Source organism: Oncorhynchus nerka, linkage group LG12 (genome assembly GCF_034236695.1).
Source record: "Oncorhynchus nerka isolate Pitt River linkage group LG12, Oner_Uvic_2.0, whole genome shotgun sequence".
NCBI classification, from domain to species: domain Eukaryota; kingdom Metazoa; phylum Chordata; class Actinopteri; order Salmoniformes; family Salmonidae; genus Oncorhynchus; species Oncorhynchus nerka.
Window position 1 is genome coordinate 21,799,348 of NC_088407.1, and position 20,990 is coordinate 21,820,337.

Here is a 20,990-nt window from a genome sequence, read left to right on the forward strand (position 1 = left end):
TGTTCTTCTTCTTTGGTATCATGGCGTTTGTACATTTGTTTGTGCATGCTGCCAGGTACTTTGCGGGAGCGTGTGGTCGACCACGTTTACCACAGAGTTTCGAACCCCAGAGGCGCAACATCGCAAGACTTCTGGTAAAACGCTTGCGAACTGACCAAACTGAAATGGCCGGGGTTTAGAGTTTGAGAAGTCAATGAAAGAAGTGAAAAGTTCTTCCTTAGTTGTTATTTTTTTTCGAAATCTAAAGGCACAATTTAGATTAGAGCCAATGTCATAAGGAGGTGAACACATTTTTACTCCAATCTCGTGAAAGTGTGAAACTGATACGTTTTCATTTTTGTCAAGTACTATTTTATATCGAAGAAGTGCCGTTGATTTGACAACTGCACATGCGCAGTTCAGCGTGAGACTAACATTAGCCCGGAGATTAGCTTGTCAGCAATGGCGAAAAATCATTCTGTCCGTCAACATCTCAATTTCTCTCAGAGATTATCAACATAATTTTCCTAGACTTTATATGGAAAAATAAACAACACAAACTTAAGAAGTATTGTAGCGACCCGCACAGACAGCTGTGTGTTATGTGCTAGGCTAGGAGGTGGTTGTGTTGTACTGACCAGTACCCGGTGTTCGCGGGGTCCGACATGTCAATCAACCTGCTATCTGCCAATCCTGGGAATGCCTGGAATGTTCTGATGCCGGGCATCCTGGTGGTTGGCGGAGTGGCGTGGAGGGGGGTTGGGCATTGGAAGTTAAGACCAGGTTCAGCCTTTGTTCTCTCTCTCTTACGTCTGGGCTTCACAAGAGGTCACGATTGGCTTGTGGGTTATCTGTCATCTATTTGGCGTGTGCTACGGCCCAAACAGTAGCCTGTGTAAAGTTGGTTCAATAAACCGTCAATTCGCAAACTCAAGCCTCTGTCTGGACAATTGTTCATTTATGATCTAGTCAGGTCATTACATTGGTGTCAGAAGTAAAAACGTTGATACAAGTTAGCCAGCTAGCTAGCTGACTTATGTGGCTAGCTACCGTAGGTGAGAACGGGGATTGAAAATGCTTCGAGGGAATCCGAAAGTGAAGGTGGAGGTAGTGGACGATTATGGCCAAGGAGGTGCGTGTGAATGGACGTCGGGGGTTCTGTCTGAGGAGATCGCCAGGGCGTCGGAGCGCAGAGTCCGCTTGAGGGAGGACGTTGGAGTGATGGCCGCTGAAGCGGGCATGAGTGCTTCGTCGAGTGTATTTCGCGCGGATTCTGGTGGGCGGACCGAAGTGGCGACGTCGACGCGGCGTGACGAGGAATCTGGGGCTCAGGATGTAAACAAACATGGCGGCGCCCAGTTCCCGGCTGCGTCCGTATCTGTTAAGACCCCGAAGTATTCCGGTAAGGCGGATTGGGAAGCTTTTCATGCTCAGTTTGAACTGTTAGCTCATTTTAGGGGGTGGTCGGATGAAGAAAGGGCACTGCAGTTGGCTTTATGCCTCACGGATGAAGCTCTGGCCTGTTTGATATTGATTAGCCCCGAGGACAGGCATGATTATGGTGCTCTAGTGGGAGCACTGAGGAGGCGCTATGGACAGTGTGTACAGCCCGGGCTACTGCGCTCCGAACTGAGGAATAGACGCAGGCAGCCTGGAGAGCCTCTACGGGTGCTAGCTAATGACATTGAGAGCCTCTCTCGGCGGGCATATGCTCACATGCCCCCTCCGTGCAGAGCGAGCTAGCACGGGACCAGTTCATACAGGCGCTCTCCCCTACGGAGCTGCGCATACAGACCCAGCTGGCTCATCCTGAGTCATTGCAGACAGCCTTGGAGATGGCTTTGGAGAGGGAGCTGGTGTGGGCTGGGGCTTCAGCTGGGGCTTTGGTGGGGTGCAGGGAGACACACCCTCTGTGCGAGCTGGGGGCAGAGCAGCCCGGAGCCGGAAAAGCCTGCTTGGGTGGCCGAAATGACAGAACTCATTCGGGCTGTGTCGCTACAGGCGGCACGAAACACAAGCCCTGGTCCCAGGGTCTGCTGGGGTTGTGGCCAGCCAGGCCATCTGCACCGAGATTGCCCCATGTCCCCCAGAGCTCAGGGAAACGGCTCGGGGTCCGCATAGACCGGGTAGTGCGGACCCCTGGCTTTCTATCCCAACCACCATCATCTTCAGGAGGAGCCCACCGGCACAGACGGGGAAGCAAGGCTCCACTTCCCCCAGAAGCAGACGAGGGCAAGCGGATGGAGCCTGTTGTTGTGGTGGGCCGGACCTGTGTTGGGGACTTTTGTCATGTCCCTGTCACTGTGGGGGTGCCCTGCTCCGCCCTGGTGGACACTGGGTCCACAGTAACCCTGGTGAGGCCAGATATTGTGCCAGGTTGGACTCAGTGTGAGCCTACAACTGTGCAGCTCCGCACAGTCACAGGTGAGCTGGCACCCATGAAAGGGAAGGGAATAATGACTCTGACAGTAGGGGGCAGGACTGTGCGTCATCCTGTGTGGGTGGCGGCTGTGCAGGACCCTTGTATCCTGGGGTTGGACTTTCTTAGGAGCACAGGCTGCCAGTTAGACCTAAATAGGGGCACACTGAGCTTCCAGGGAGGGACGGAAGTCACCATGGCCCCCCTAATGTCACATTCACTCAACCCAACAAACCCTTTACTCCAACAGTTAAAGCAGCAGAGACTCATGGCTGCGCCCCTCCCCCACAGCTGTGTGTGACTTTTCCCCAGTCCCCCTGTCACCTACGGCGGTGTGTTACATTCCCCCAGCTACCTCCATGACACAGCCCTCTGTGAGCCCGGGCCGCACCCCCAGCCCAGCTACCCCAGATGGGAGAGGAGAGGACACTGTCAGCAGTGAGGGAGATATGGGGAGGAACTGTGTTGGTCTTGACCCTGAGCAGCAGGAACGGTTGTGGCAGTTGCTGTTTGAATTCAGAGACAGCTTTGCGTTGAGTGAGGAAGAGGTGGGTCAGACTCTTCTGGTGCAGCATGAGATCGACACAGGTGATGCTCGACCCATCAAGATGCGTCCCCGCCGTATCCCGCTGGCACGCCAGGAGGCGGCAGACAAGGCTGTGTTGGAGATGCAGCGGGCAGACTTCATTGAGCCCTCAGACAGCCCCTGGGTGGCGCCAGTCGTCATGGTTCCGAAGAAGGGGGCAAGCTGAGGTTCTGTGCGGACTACAGGCGGCTGAATGAGGTAACCAGGAAGGACTCATACCCCATACCACGTATCGATGAGTCGCTGGACCTGGTTAGGGGTCCTCCTGGTTCTCCTCACTAGACCTCCGCAGTGGCTACTGGCAGGTGCCCCTCTCCCCAGAGGCCAGAGCCAAAACTGCGTTCTCCACTAACAGAGGACACTGGCAGTTCAAGGTCCTGTGCTTTGGCCTGTGCAACGCTCCAGCTACTTTTGAGCGTTTGATGGACAGGGTGCTGGATGGCATCCCCCGACAGCAGTGTCTGGTATACCTCGATGACATCCTGGCCCATGGCAGCTCCTTCCAGTCAGCCCTGGGGGCGCTACGGCGTGTGCTGGAGAGGGTGGCTGCCGCAGGTCTGAAGCTCCACCCCGAGAAGTGCCACTTCATGAGGAGAGAGGTGTCCTTCTTGGGCCACCGAGTGGGGAAGGAGGGGATCAGCACCATGGAGGACAAGGTAGGGGCTGTCAGAGACTGGCCCACCCCCACCGACCAGCGTCAGCTGAAGAGCTTCCTGGGCCTGGCCTCGTACTACAGGAGGTTTGTACGGGGCTTCTCAAGCGTTGCTGCTCCACTGAACCGCCTGCTGCCGAAGGACAAGGCTTTCACTTGGACAGTGGAGTGTGAGGAGGCGTTCAACACCCTCAAACGTGCACTGATCGAGGCCCCGTGCTCGCCCCCTGACCTCACCTTGCCCTTTATCCTGGACACAGACGCGAGCAATGTGGGCATGGGTGGGGTGCTGGCCCAGGTGGGGCCAGAGGGGGAGAGAGTGGTGGCGTACTTCAGCAAAACATTTGACAAACATGAGCGCCGCTACTGTGTCACCCGGCGGGAGCTCTTGGCTGTTGTGGCTTCCGTCAAACACTTCAAGTACTACCTGGGTGGTCTGCCCTTTACTGTAAGGACTGACCACTCTGCTCTCCAGTGGCTCATGTCTTTCAGAGAGCCAGAGGGGCAGGTGGCACGCTGGTTGGAGGAGCTTCAGCCGTATGACTTCACGGTGGTGCACAGGGCAGGGGCACGCCACTCCAACGCCGACGCCATGTCCCGTCGGCCCTGTACTGCAGACGGCTGCCGCCACTGTGAACGGAGAGAGGGACGGGAGAGAGAGCTGCGGGCAGAGGAGGGTGTCTGTGCCACAGTGTGTCGGGCGAGCGGGCCTGTCTGCTGAGCTGCAGACTGTCGACGTGGCTGAATGGCGGCAGCAGCAGGGACGGGACACAGACCTACAGCCAGTGCTACAGTGGGTAGAGGCGCAGGTGAGGCCACCATGGGAAGAGGTGACAGCGCTCTCACTCGCGACCAAAGGGTTGTGGTCGAAGTTTGAGAGACTGCGGCTGGCTGATGGCGTGCTACAGCGGGCATGGAAGGAGTCAGCTACGGGAGAGGAGAGGTGGCAGGTGGTGGTCCCAAAAGCATTGCGGGAGGCTGTGCTCCAGAGTACTCATGGGGGGTGGGGACTGGACACTTTGGGGTCACAAAAACACTGCGCCGTCTCCGTCAGGGCTTCTACTGGGGGCAGCACAAGAGGGATGTGGAGGACTTTTGTCGCCGCTGTGACAACTGCACAGCGAGAAAGGCCCCCAGGCCGCTCTCATGCTCAGCTCCAACAGTTCCCAGTGGGGGCTCCCATGGAGAGGGTGGGAGTGGATGTAGTTGGGCCGTTCCCCACCACAGACAGTGGAAACCGCTGGGTGCTCACGGCCATGGACTATTTCACAAAATGGCCCGAGGCCTATGCTCTGCCTGACCAGGAGGCAGAGACCATCGTCGACGCCCTGACAGCGGGGATGTTCAGCAGGTTTGGAGCTGCAGAGTCCATCCACAGCGACCAAGGCAGAAACTTTGAGTCCCGTGTGTTCGCCACCATGTGTGAGAGGCTGGGTATGCACAAGACCCGCACTTCTCCTCTCCATCCTCAAAGTGATGGCCTTGTGGAGCGCTTCAACAAAACGCTTGGACAGCAGCTGGCCATCGTCTCTTCCAAACACCAGCGTGACTGGGACAAGCACCTGCCTATGGTCCTCATGGCATGCCGCTCCGCTGTCCAAGACTCCACCTCCTGCACGCCTGCCCTCCTCATGCTGGGGAGAGATCCGCACCCCTGCGGAGATGGCGTTTGGTCGGCCCCTGGATAGCCCTCATGTTCCTCCGAGGCCGGAGTATGCCCGGAGACTCCAGGACCGCCTGGAGACAGCCCACACCTTCGCCAGAGAGCAGCTGGTGAATGCAGGTGTGAGGCAGAAAAGGAACTATGACGTGCACACCCGGGGAAGGCACTTTGTGGCTGGGGAGCTGGTCTGGGTCTACAGCCCCCCTAAGGAAAAAAGGCAGATGCCCCAAGTTGGACAGTCACTGGGTGGGACCCTGCAGTGTCCTGGAGAGGGTAGGGGAGGTTGTGTACCGGGTGCAGCTTCCTCCCAGGGGGAGAAAGGTGGCACTGCACCGGGACAGGTTAGCCCCATACAGAGGGGCCTCTTCTCCCCAAACCCCAGGAACCCCCACAATTCCCCTCTCTGGCAATGACATTCTCCAGGCACCCACCCTCAGGTGCCGCAGACAAGGCTCCAGACAGCCCACTCCCCCTGTCTCCCCCCCTTTGTCACCTCGTGGTTCCCCAGAACCACGGACTGTATTACCCGTTCCCGCTTCCTTGTCCCCCATATCCCTGCCTTCATCCCCTGGTTCCCAGAGGGGCACTCTGCGACCATCACGGCCACGCAGGCAAAGGAGACCTCCGGGTCGCTTCAGAGACTTTGTTTGTTCCCTCGGGGACGAGGGACTTTGTGGTGGGGGGGCTGTGTAGCGACCCGCACAGACAGCTGTGTGTTATGTGCTAGGCTAGGAGGTGGTTGTGTTGTACTGACCAGTACCCGGTGTTCGCGGGGTCCGACATGTCAATCAACCTGCTATCTGCCAATCACGGGAATGCCTGGAATGTTCTGATGCCGGGCATCCTGGTGGTTGGCGGAGTGGCGTGGAGGGGGGTTGGGCATTGGAAGTTAAGACCAGGTTCAGCCTTTGTTCTCTCTCTCTTACGTCTGGGCTTCACAAGAGAAGGTCACGATTGGCTTGTGGGTTATCTGTCATCTATTTGGCGTGTGCTACGGCCCAAACAGTAGCCTGTGTAAAGTTGGTTCAATAAACCGTCAATTCGCAAACTCAAGCCTCTGTCTGGACAATTGTTCATTTATGATCTAGTCAGGTCATTACAGTATGTAATATCAAACTAAAGACTTGATGGTGGGCTTGAAGTACTAGATTTAATTGATATCAACGATATAATTAAAGGAAATTGGATAACAAGACGTATGCTTAGCTCTAAATCTATATGGTACTTAATTCCCTGTCACATTTTCATGAATTTCTGTGGTCTTCAATTTTTGTGGAAGTGCAACTATTCTCCATTAAAATTACCCATCAAACTGTCCAAATTTAATGTACAGCCCTTTTAGCCTGGCAACTATGTTATGTCCACAACTTCTCCCTACACAAAGCTCTTCTGTGGAACAACAAAGACATTGTTGTTGAAAACAAGTCTTTGGTGTTCCCTAAGTGGTTTGAAAGAAATATTATATTTGTGCTTGATTTATTTGATAAAGAATGGAATATACTCTCTTACAGAAAGTTCTTACAAACATAGAACTTCCCAATGCGTTAGAAATTATGTAATACTATATGCAAAAAAATACCTTCAGGATTTATTCAATTAATTAAATCTCATTTGTGTTTGGAGAACATGTCAAGATAGATGCACAATTTATGTTGGAAGGTTTCCCCCTGCAGGATAAGAAATGTAATAATACATTCTTATTAAGATACATATTTAACTCCAAGAACAAGAACTCTCCTAGAGGGACATTCTTCTTGGAATGCATATGTACTGAAATTGAATGGAAGGAACAAAGCTTGGTTTCTCCCTCCCAAATTTGGTATATCAAATAAAGTAAAATAAATTAACTTTAACTTTAACTTGCACAAAATACACTCTTGCAATAACTTGTTGTCTTGGATGACATATGCCTTTTCTGTGATAAAGAAGGGAAATTCTTATTATAACTCATTTTTTTACGAGTGTGACTCTGTGAAGTTATTTTGGAGCGAGTTAAGTAGTTAATATTTTTATTTAATTAATAAGACCCTTGTATTTACAGTGAAATATGTCATATGTTATTATTCAAATGAAAACAAAACAACTGAATTAGTTGTGAATTTCTTTATTCTCTCTGGTAAATGTTATATACACAAAAACAAATAGTTTTTGTCTGTCCCCAAATGCAATATATTTTTACTTGAAATCCAATATTTAATCAAATCTCTAGATTTAGTCAATAACAAAACAAAAAAACACTATTCTTACAACTCTATCACAGGTTTATACAATTGTAACCCCTGACCTTATTTTATTATAGGGACTTTAACTTTTGAAACTCAATTCATGTGTAGTGATTTTTATTGTATTTTTTTACTTTGTTATTTTATGTTTCTTTAGAGAAAATATACATCTAGTGCTGTCCTATGTTTTTGTTGTTGTTATTGTATTGTAATAAAACAATAAAATAAAGGTCGCCTACAAGTGTGATCGGGGACTTCTATTGCAGAAGCCGTTTTAACCTATCTTCATACTGTACTGTCTTTGACGTTACATTTTGTGATATTTCAGATACCTCCTGTGTCTGTCAAAATTGTCAGACTGCAACAAAACTTCACAAAATTAGCTATATAGTAAGTCAAATGTACTCAATGTTTGAAATGCAACTGTTTGAATGGCATCATCAGTGTTGGGGAAGGTACTCTGAAAATATAGTTTTCACACGGGAAGAAGTTAAGCTAAACTAAAGCTAAACTAAAGCTAACCTTAAGAAAAATATAGTTTACTTAACTAAAGTTACTTTGAAAAAGAAGTTCACTATATTCAAACTACTTGGTGATAAATTATCATATCTATCTGAAATGTCATAAGATAGATGTGACTATTCTCAAATCCACATAAAGAAAATATGCACATTTTCCCACCAGCAGTGTGTTTCCACCAAATTGACTTGTTGCGGATTCAAATCGAATACTGTGCACACAAAATGTACTTTTTCGCTTAAGGTTTCATATACCAAACAAAAATTGAAAGTTCAAAGTGTTTCCATCACATTTTCAACCCTACTGATAGTTTTGTCACAATTGTCTTTGCTTTTAAGTAACAGATGTACCTACTCTGATCTTGACAAGTGTGCTCTAGCCAACAGCTCACAGATACAACGGGTAGGCTAGCCTACATGATGACATTACAGATAAGATCAGATTTTTATTTGTCAAATGGCAGTCAAGCATCGATCATCATGTCACCAGACCCTCAATATTTATTGGAAAGGAGCATCAAGCTCATCACCGTGCACTTTCACCACCCTGTGAAGTTCATCATAATTGATTTATTCGGTATCCTAATAAACTGCATGGTTTCCCGAGGGGTAGTGGGAGGACCACACGCCACATCATTGCATGACTCCAAGATGATGGTTACAGTGCATTCAGAAATGTTTCACACCCATTGACTTTTTCCACATTTTGATGTGTTACAACATGAATTTTAAATGGTTTAAATAGAGATTTGTTTTGTCACTGGCCTACACACAATAACCAATAATATCAAAGTGGAATTATGTTTTTAGAAATGTTTACAAATTAATTTAAAATTAAAATCTGAAATGTCTTGAGTCAATTCAACCCCTTTGTTAAGGCAAGCCTCAATAAGTTCAGGAGTAAAAATGTAATAAGTTGCATGGACTCACTCTATGTGCAATAATAGTGTTTAACAATATTTTTGAATCACTACTTCATCTCTGTACCCCACACATACAATTATCTGTTTGGTCCCTCAGTTGAGCAGTGAGTTTCAAACACAGATTCAACCACAAAGACCAGGGACGTTTTCCAATGCCTTGCAAGGAAGAGCACCTATTGGTAGATGAGTAAAAATAAAAAGAGCACATATTGATAGATGGGTAAAAATAAAAAGAGCACATATTGAATATCCCTTTGAGCATGGTGAAGTTGTTAATTACACTTTGGATGGTATATCAATACACCCAGTCACTACAAAGATATGTACAGTTGAAGTCGGAAGTTTACATACACTTACGTTGGAGTCATTAAAACTAGTTTTTAAACCACTCCACCAATTTCTTGTTAACAAACTATAGTTTTGGCAAGTTGGTTAGGACATCTACTTTGTGTATGACAAGTAATTTTTCCAAAATTGTTTACGGACAGATTATTTCACTTTTACCTCACTGTATCACAATTCCAGTGGGTCAGATGTTTACATACACTAAGTTGACTGTGCTTTCAAACAGCTTGGAAAATTCCAGAAAATTATGCCATGGCTTTAGAAGCTTCTGATAGGCTAATTGACATCATTTGAGTCAATTGGAGGTGTACCTGTGGATGTATTTCAAGGCCTACCTTCAAACTTAGTGCCTATTTGCTTGACATCAAGGGAAAATCAAAAGAAATCAGCCAAGACCTCAGAAAAAAAATTGTAGACCTCCACAAGTCTGGTTCATCCCTGGGAGCAATTTCCAAATGCCTGAAGGTACCACGTTAATCTGTACAAACAATAGTACGCAAATATAAACACTACGGGACCACGCAGCCGTCGTACCGCTCAGGAAGGAGACATGTTCTGTCTCCTAGAGATGAATGTACTTTGGTGTGAAAAGTGCAAATCAATCCCAAAACAACAGCAAAGGACCTTGTGAAGATGCTGGAGGAAACGAGTACAAAAGTATATATATCCACAGTAAAACGAGTCCTGTATCGACATAACCTGAAAGGCCGCTCAGCAAACGTCTCCAAAACCGGCATAAAAAAGCCAGACTATGGTTTGCAACTGCACATGGGGACAAAGATCGTACGTTTTGGAGAAATGTCCTCTGGTCTGATGAAACAAAAATAGAACTGTTTGGCCATAATGACCATAGTTCTATTTGTAGGGAAAAGGGGGAGGCTTGCAAGCAGAAGAACACCATCCCAACCGTGAAGCACGGGGGTGGCAACATCATGTTGTGGGGGTGCTTTGCTGCAGGAGGGTCTGGTGCACTTCACAAAATAGATGGCATCATGAGGGGGGAAATTATTTGGATATATTGAAGCAACATCTCAAGACATCAGTCAGGAAGTTAAAGCTTGTTCACAATTGGGTCTTCCAAATGGACAATGACCCCAAGCATACTTCCAAAGTTGTGGCACAATGGCTTAAGGACACCAAAGTCAAGGTATTGGAGTGGCCATCACAAAGCCCTGACCTCAATCCTATAGAAAATTTGTGGGCAGAACTGAAAAGGCGTGTGCGAGCAAGGAGGCCTACAAACCTGACTCAGTTACACCAGCTCTGACAGGAGGAATGGGTCAAAATTCACCCAACTTATTGTGGGAAGCTTGTGGAAGGCTATTCGAAATGTTTGACCCAAGTTAAACAATTTAAAGGCAATGCTACCAAATATGAATTGAGTGTATGTAAACTTTTGACCCACTGGGAATGTGATGAAAGAAATAAAAGCTGAAATAATTATTCTCTCTACTATTTTTCTGACATTTCACATTCTTAAAATAAGGTGGTGATCTTAACTGACCTAAGACAGGGAATTTTTACTATGATTAAATGTCAGGAATTGTGAAAAACTGAGTTTAAATGTATTTGGCTAACGTGTATGTAAGCTTCCGACCTCAACTGTACATGCGTCCTTCCTAATTCAGTTTCCGTAGAGGAAGGAAACAGCTTAGGGATTTCACCATGAGGACAATTATGACTATAAAACTGTTACAACGTTTAATGTCTGTGATAGGAGAAAACTGTCATTTAGGTTAGTATTGTGGAGTAACTACAATGTTGTTGATCCATCTTCAGTGTTAAAAGAAGGAAGCTTGTACAGAATATAAATATTCCAAAACATACATCTTGTTTGGAGCAAATCCAATACAACACATTAGTGAATACCACTCTCCATATTTTCAAGCATAGTGGTGACTGCATCATGTTATGGGTATTCTTGTAATCGTTAAATACCGGGGAGTTCTTCGGGATTGAAAATAAAAGTTATGGAGCTAAGTACAGGCAAAATCCTAGAGGAAAACCTGGTTCAGTCTGCTTTCCACCAGACACTGGGAGATTATTTCACCTTTCAGCAGGACAATAACCTAAACACAAGGCCAAATCTACACTGGAGTTGCTTACCAACAGTGAATGTCCATGAGTGGCCGAGTTACAGTGTTGACTTAAATGTACTTGCAAATCTATGACAAGACCTGAAATTGTTTGTCTAGCAATGATCAACAACCAATTTGTGAGAGCTTGAAGAATTCTGAAAATAATAATGGCCAAATGTTGCACAATCCAGGTGTGGAAAGCTCTTAGAGACTTACCCTGAAAGAATCACAGCTGTAATCACTACCAAAGGTAATTCTACAAAGTATTTACTCCAGGGTGTAAAAACGTATGTATTTTTTTCCCAATACATTTGCAAACATTTCTAAAAAAAGTTGTGTAGTTCCAATAATTTGCTACACTGTTACATGGCAACAACAAAAAATTAATGAACTATACTGAAAACACAATAGGGCTGTCCCGACCCACAAAAAAAATATTGGTGACCCCAAAAATATATTGGTGACTGTTCTTTCGACCAATCAATTGGGCGAAATGTTAACACTTGTATTTTTCATATATATACACATCCTAGGTGTTCTAATCAAACTATATGCATTAAGCTTGTCTGATGCTTTAAGCGCACTGTTTGATGAAATAATTAAGACACGTAAATTATTAGAGTGTCCGACCACAATGGATTTGATTGTGCCTTGCCGGGCTCAGACTGTATAAAAAGAAAAAGACAGCAAGTGACTGTGTGACTAGCACCCATTGTCTCGGTCTCCACCCTGCTGCAGCGACCAACCATGTTGCTGAAGCTGCATGATAATTACAGCCATTTCCGACTGAATAGGTATTTTACCAAAATACCTAATTTGTTTAAGAAAAACATTCCCTATTCCCTCAACCCTTGCTCTCATTACGTGACATAATGTATGCATTGCATGCACGTGACCAATAGGGCCTGACCTCTAGCATATCATAATCGCATTAATAAATTGGTTATAACAAACTCCGAACACTGTAACACATGTGACAGCAAAACGGATGCAGAGGACGTAACAAATCAAATCTAAGCGTGTGAATGGAATAAATCTGACTAGTTGTAAGGAAACTCTGGATATCAAGAAATAGAAGGTAAGGAGCTAAACAGGCGCTGTTAAATTACAATATAATTTGTCTGACCCTTTAGACAATGTAAACAACACTAAATAAATGATAAGGCTACTAGAGAGTCTGTTGTAAGTTAGATTTTTGTTGTTGTTGTAAAACCTTTATTACAGCAAAAACTAAAACATGATGACATGGACGAATGAATGATTGATTGATACAGTAGCCTATAAAACTATTGAAATATAGGTAAGTAAGTTACGGTATTAAGACTAAACCGGATGCGCTCTTAGGCCTACATCTCGATGGTGGCTTTACAAGGCTGCCATACTAAGCCTAATAATGATAATGACGTTACTTCTCATTATAATGATGATAATCATAATAAAAACAATAAGAAGGAGATCAAGAAAATGGACGATTATTATTATTGTTATTATGAATATTATTTTGTTTGTTGACAATTTGTAACAGTGTAAACAACACTAAATCTATCTTAAGTAATACCAGAGAGGCTGTTCTAACGAAAAAAAAGTGTAAAGCCTTTATTGCAGTAAAACAAAGAATTAAAACAGCCACATTTGCGAAATTATTTATCTGACATGTGGTTGTGTGAGGCTTCGAGCTCACGGAATCTGTAGGCTATTAAACAAACACTCAAACAGGCAACAGAAGCAGGATCTGTATTATTTCTGTATATATATATACAATCAATCCAATAACCTCCGTTCTAAAGAGGGTTTCTGAACCAGTAGGATTAGGATGGACAGTTGTTGGTATCGTACATTGCATGAATCGTCCACACGGTGGCAGAAGTGTCCATTTTTGTTTACCTGCTGGACAGGCAGAGGACCTCATGCAGAAATACCAGGTATGCATCCCAAATGTCACCTTGTTCCCTATATAGTGCACTACTTTTGACCAAACAAACTGTATTGGGAATAGGGTGCCAATGGTGATGCACCCAGAGAGGTAACTCAAACAAACCTCTGAGATTTAGGGGCGGCAGGTAGCCGAGTGGTTAGAGCGTTGGGCCAGTAACTGAAAGATTGCTGGATTTAATCACTGAGCTGACAAGGTAAAAACCTATTGTTCTGCACCTGAACAAGGCAGTTAACCCACTGTTCCTAGGCTGCCATTGTAAATAAGAATTTGTTCTTAACTGACTTGCCTGGTTAAATAAAATGTAGAGGTTAAGTATTGTTCAACTGTGATCTTACAGTAGGTCCCATGCTTGAGATATAGGAGTTAGTTTCCCATAACCACAGGTCTAGGATCCAATTATACCCCTAACCACTAGGGGGATGGGAAATTGATTGTACAAAACATGACATAGACAGACCAGGTGAATCCAGGTGAAAGCTATGACCCCTTATTGATGCCACTTGAGTCAATGTAGATAAAGGGGGGACACAGGTTAAATAAGGGTTTTTAAGACAATTGACACATGGCTTGTGTATGCGTGTCATTCGGAGGGTAAATAGGCAAGACAGAATATTTAAATGCCTTTGAACAGGGTATGGTTGTAGGTGCCAGGTGCACCGGTTTGAGTGTTTCAAGAACTGCAACGCCGCTGTTTCTTTCACACTCAACAGTTTCCTTTGTGTATCAAGATTGGTCCCTAACCAAAGGACACTCAGACAACTTGACACAACTGTGGGAAACATTGGAGTCAACATGGGCTAGTATCCCTGCGGAACACTTTCGACACCTTGTAGTGTCCATGCCCCGATGAACTGAGGCTATTCTGAGGGCAAAAGGGGGTGTTCCTAATGTTTTGTACTCTCAGTGTATATATGTTCCTATATCAGTGGTTAACATGCAGGGACTTCTTCTGTAAGCACATGGCGTTACTAAAAAGCCACTATGACCTACTTAGTGTAAGTTTTGGTTCAATAAATAAATGAAGAGGGTTTGCCGGATGACCGCAGTTCTATGTTTATTTTGTTATCCCAGTGAATCTTGTTTTGTTTACTTGTTGTAAACCTTGTGAAATACTTGAAACAATACACTTGTGAGTATCTAAGATTCCTTCAAGTCTCTCAGTGCTTTTATATACGAGCCTTGACATTGGAAAGTGTCTGATGTTTATTTTAAAAAATATATAGATTTTTTATATCATATATTTATGCAGCTAGATTGCACATGAACTGATCATCCTGTAGTCTAGTTGCCAAACTAAGGTTGCATGAATGGAGTCTTCGTTCCTGTTACTAGTCAGTCATTTTGAAAATGTATTATTTTTACTTCCTTTCAGCATTAATCAAACCTGTATAGTCTGAAGAGACTGGAGACTGGCGCTCGTCGATTCAAGCGCGGCTGGGAATTCTATCGACAGAGCGTTCGCCCTTAGTTTAGGGATTCCCATTGTTCCAGTGGTTAGACCTTTCCCGGGACACGCTCTGGATAGTCGACCATTAGGGTCCGGGCTAATCAGGGAGTCCACCATCTCCCTGGCCAAGGTGACGCAGGGGAGTCACGAGGAGAGAATCATACTCTTCCTCATTGACTGTCCTGCTTTTCTCGTGGTACTAGGCCTTCCCTGGTTGGCTAATCTTGACCCCACCATTTCATGGCAACAGAGGGCTCTCACGGGGTGGTCGCCTCCTCAAGTTACTTTTTCATGAATAAGAAGGAGGGAGGTCTGCGCCCGTGCATTTACTATCCAGGTCTCATCTCATCGCCACTGCGATTGAGTCAATGCACGGGTGTGCTTCTTCACTAAACTGGATCTCAGGAGCGCTTACAACCTGGTGCGTATTTGGGAGGGGGACGAGTGGAAGACGGCGTTCAGTACCATCTCAGGGCATTATGAGTACCTCGTCATGCCGTACGGGTTGATGAATGCTCCATCAGTCTTCCAATCCTTTGTAGACGAGATTTTCAGGGACCTGCACGGGCAGGGTGTAGTGGTGTATATTGATGACATTCTGATATACTCCGCTACACGCGCCGAGCATGTGTCCTTGGTGTGCAAGGTACTTGGATGACTGTTGGAGCATGACCTGTATGTCAAGGCTGAGAAATGCCTGTTCTTCCAGCAAGCCATCTCCTTCCTAGGGTATCGCATTTCCACATCAGGGGAGGAGATGGAGAGTGACCGCATCTCAGCCGTGCGTAATTGGTAAAGGAGGTGCAGCGGTTTTTAGTGTTTGCCAATTACTACCAGAGATTTATCCTGGGTTTTGGCCAGGTGGTGCTGCTCCAATTACCTTACTGCTGAAGGGGGGTCCTGTACGTTTGCAGTGGTCGGCGGACAGGGCTTTTGCGCACCTAAGGGCTCTGTTTACCTTGGCTCCTGTGCTGGCCCATCTGGATCCCTCTTTGACGTTCATAGTGGAGGTAGACGCATCCAAGGCTGGGATAGGAGCCGTGCTCTCTCAGCGCTTGGGCACGCCACCGAAGCTTCGCCCCTTTGCCTTCTTCTCGAAGAAGCTCAGCCCGACGAAGCGGAACTATGATGTGGGGGACCGGGAGCTGTTGGCTGTGGTTAAAGCTTTGAAGGTGTGGAGACATTGGCTTGAGGGGGCTAAACACCCTTTCCTCGTCTGGACTGACCACCACAACCTGGAGTACATCTGGGCAGCGAGGAGACTGAATCCTCGTCAGGCAAGGTGGGGCCTGTTCTTTTTAACCCGTTTTGTGTTCACCCTTTCCTACAGACCAAGTTCTCAGAATGTTAAGGCAGACGCACTGTCCCGGCTGTATGACACAGAGGAGTGGCCCATGGATCAGACTCCTATACTCCCGGCCTTGTGCCTGGTAGCGCCGGTCATGTGGGAGCTGGACGCGGACATTGAGCAGACATTGCGTGCAGAGCCCGCTCCCCTCCAGTGTCCCATTGGGCATCTGTACGTTCCGTCTGCTGCCCGTGACCAGTTGATCTATTGGGCCCACACGTCACCCTCCTCTGGTCATCCGGGGATCGGTCGGACGGTGCGCTGTCTGAGTAGGGAGTACTGGTGGCCTACCTGGGCAAAGGATGTGAGGGTTTATGTTCGCTCCTGCTCAGTGTGCACCCAGTATAAGGCTCCTACACACCTGCCCAGAGGTAAGCTACATCCCTTACCCGTTCCACAACGGCCTTGGTCACACCTGTCGGTGGATTTTCTAACCGATCTTCCTCCCTCACAGGGAAACACCAAAGATCCTGGTCGTTGTGGCTCGTTTCTCTAAGTCCTGTCGTCTCCTCCCTCTGCCCGGTCTCGCTATGGCCCTATAGACTGCAGGGGCCTTGTTTACACACGTCTTCCGGCACTACGGGGTGCCTGAGGATATAGTGTCTGATTGGGGGCCCCAGTTCACTTCGAGAGTCTGGAGGGCGTTCATGGAACATCTGGGGTTCTCGATCAGCCTTACCTCAGGTTTTCACCCCAAGAGTAATGGGCAGGTGGGCAGGTTTCGGCCTGGAGTACTAGCCGGTTCTGGCGCCATGGCATCAGAGTCAGACCGAGGCTCCTGCGGTGGACGACTGGTTCCGGTGCTCGGAGGAGACATGGGAAGTCGCCACTTCACACTTATTTTCCACCATAATTTGCAAATAAATTCATAAGAAATCCTACAATGGGATTTTCTGGATTTCTTTTTCTCATTTTGTCTGTCATAGTTGAAGTGTACCTATGATGAAAATTACGGGCCTCTCTCATCTTTTTAAGTGGGAGAACTTGCACAATTGGTGTCTGACTAAATACTTTTTTGCCCCACTGTATAACTGTTGTACAACAATGTTTATTAATAAAACATTTGTGCATATTTCAGTATTACGCAGTAAAATAGTTTTTGATTAATTATAAGATGTTTTCAAAAGGTTTGTACTGAAGATTTAGAATTAAATAAAGGAATTTAAAGCGGTATCTCACCTTTAACGAAGGGGTTCTGTCTTTTTGCCCTATTAACATGCCTGTCCCGGAGAAAAAGGCTTTCGGGAAAAGACGTGCTCGTGCGCGTGTTTGTATGCGTGTGCAGGCTTGTATGTGTGTGTGTGTTTCAAAAACAAACGATTCAAGACCCAGGGGTATCATCATCCTCTTCGCTGCCAGATTCTACAGGGATGCTGTCTGGAAAGCTGCTAGGAAGAACGCCTTCCTTCAGAGCCATAGTATGCGTTTCAACGAGCATCTCAGCCCGGAGGACATAGAAAGAAGGAACAAGTTGTGGCCAACGATCAAGATAGCACGAAATGAGGGAAAGGCTGCTTACTTCGTCGGAGGACGAGGCTTCATCAACGGTTCAGAAATCCACATTCCCCCCTAAAATCTCACCAGAAGGAACAGGTTGATGGTTTCAGCCATGGTATTCTCATTTTCCTTATGTTGTTTACCTAACAGGCATCAGGTGACTATTTTTTCAGGAATACTCAGGTATTTCAATTTATTAGTTTGTTCTTGTATGACCAGAAGACCTATTTTGTTTACAAACTTAAGAAGTTTGTAAATGTAAGGGTTTTCCTGTGGTGAAGTAGAGGCGGACCAAAACGCAGCGTGGTTATATTGATTCATGTTTAATAAAAACAGATAAACATGAACACTACAAAACAATAAACGTGGAAAACCAAAAACAGCCCTATCTGGTGCAAAACACAGAGACAGGAACAATCACCCACAAACACACAGTGAAACCCAAGCTACCTAAGTATGATTCTCAATCAGAGACAACTAATGACACCTGCCTCTGATTGAGAACCATACTAGGCCGAAACATAGAAATACCCCAAAACATAGAAAAACAAACATAGACTGCCCACCCAACTCACGCCCTGACCATACTAAATAAATACAAAACAAAGGAAATAAAGGTCAGAACGTGACAGTAAAGTATGTATAACGTAACTAAGATACTGTTTTAAAGGGTATACAGGTCTGCTCTGACTGTACACGGTTATTTCTCTATTTAGTTATTAATACTTATTTCCAAAAAAGGTCTTTGGAACGTTTATATGTAAAACATTTTTTATTAAATTATTTTATGATCAGTTTTCATATGCACTTAACATAGTTGGTACGCTTTTATTTAAATGATTATTTGTTGTTGTATTTCTCAGAATAGTTCCTGATTACACTAAAGAGGGTTTTTAGTCTCTCTTACTACAAGAACCCTTGGTTTGGTCTTGAACATCATTTTCAGTTGAGTGGAATTTCAAAGCCAGATAACGTCTAGCTCAAAGGTTATGGAATAAGCTATTTTCACTTAAATGGTGCAGATCTCGGTTCCTTATCGTTTACGTTCACTGCTCCTACGTCTTTGACTCATCCTACTACAGTTTATACTTTTATATAATCTTTGTTGTTTTGTCTTTGTCTATATTATCTCTTAATGCTAGGTGGTTACGAAACAATGTGAAGCGCAAGGCCTTATTTTTATTTGCTAAACAATTTCGAACAGATTTTTGCTTTTTTCAAGAGCCTCACTCAATTTCGGCTGATGCCAACTTCTGGAGGTCACAGTGGGGCAACGATATTTGGCTTTCCCATGGATCTGAACGCTCTGCTGGTGTCACTACAATGAAAAATACCTTTGGTGGTAATATTCTACACTCGGAATGTGACCCCTTTGGTCACTTTATTTGTCTTGTGATCAGTTACAATGACATTACACTCATTACTGTAGACTTCTATGGGTACAACACCAAACATGAGAATGATCAGTTACAATGACATTACACTCATTACTGTAAACTTCTACGGGTACAACACCAAACATGAGAATGATGAGTTACAATGACATTACGCTCATTACTGTAAACTTCTACGGGTACAACACCAAACATGAGAATGATGAGTTACAATGACATTACGCTCATTACTGTAAACTTCTACGGGTACAACACCAAACATGAGAATGATGAGTTACAATGACATTACGCTCATTACTGTAAACTTCTACGGGTACAACACCAAACATGAGAATGATGAGTTGCTTGAATCTATAGAGAAACATATACTTCATTGGTTATCTAAATTTCCCAATTCGTTATTATTGATAGGAGGGGACTTTAACATTACAATAGATAATTCAACTGATAGATGGCCCCCAGGTAGGCCAACCAATCAGAATGTGGGTTTAATACCTTTTATGGAAAAGTTTGATCTTACTGATATATGGAGAGAGAGGTTTCTGGCCGACAGATCATTCACTTGGAGTAACAAAACAGGTTCCAGACAATCCAGAATAGATTTTTGGATTATATCCAAATGTATTGATAGTGAGTGTGTTACTACAAATATTTGTACTACTCCCCTCACAGACCATAAGGCTATTTACATTGATATCAAAATATTTACCCCTGATACGAACCTTGGTAGAGCATCCTACTGGAAGCTAAATAGCTCATTATTAAATAATGATATAGTTACATTTGAGGTTAAATATCTGCTCTCACACTTTTGTGAAAGGGCTTGTGAAGAAAAATCTTATTGCAAGAACTGGGAGCTCTTTAAATTTGAGGTGTCCAAATACCTTAGAAAATATGGTAGTAATCTTGCTAAGACCAGAAGAGCTGAGGAGGAAAAGGTGATCATTAAGATAACTTCCCTTTCTCAGAGGTCCCCAGCTGACCTCTAGGGGAGGAGAAGATGGAACTAATTGAGTTACAAAATAAACTGGACAACATATATACATTAAAAGCAGAAGGAGCCTGTATTAGATCTATGAAAAAATTAATTGAGGAGGGAGAACAGAATTCATCTTATTTCTTTAGACTTGAGAAATTTCACTCAAAAAATAACACTATCCATAAGTTAAACATTGATGGTGTTATTACAGATGACCAAAAATTAATCGCTAAATACTGCAGCAATTTTTACAGAAAATTGTATAGCTCTACGTACTGTCAGGAATCCACAGATATGTTTTTTAACTCACTGAATAATGTTCACTCTATCAGTGATATAGAATATAAACAGTGTGATGAACCCATCAAAGTTGAAGAGATTATAGAGTCTATCAAACATCTAAAGAACAATAAATCACCAGGTGTTGATGGAATTAGAATACATACATACATCAGTCCTATCTCTCCATACCTGTTTTTATTAATCACCCAACTTCTTGCAAATTCTTTAAATAATAGTCATGTACAAGGTATTTCCATAGCTGGTAAAGAAATTATTATAAGCCAGCTGGCTGATGATACTGCACTTTTTCTGAAAGACGCTAACCAAATTCCCATATCGATCAATGTGATTACAATCCTTTTCCAGAGCGTCTGGTCTATATCTTAACATGAATAAATGTGAACTCATAGCTGTCAAAGATTGTGTGACACCTTCATATTATGGTATTACAGTAAAAGAAGAACTTACATATTTAGGCCTAACCATTACAAAGGATCAGAAGTCTAGAGGCTTACAAAATGTTAACCCTCTTATTAAAAACCCCAGAAGAAGCTAAATCAATGGCTACAGAGGGACTTATCTATATAAGGTCCCACAGATGACAATGTATGTCAGAGCAAAAACCAAGCCATGAGGTTAAAGGAATTTTCCGTAGAGCTCTGAGACAGGATTGTGTCGAGGCATAGATCTGAGGAAGGGTACCAAAACATTTAGCCAGCATT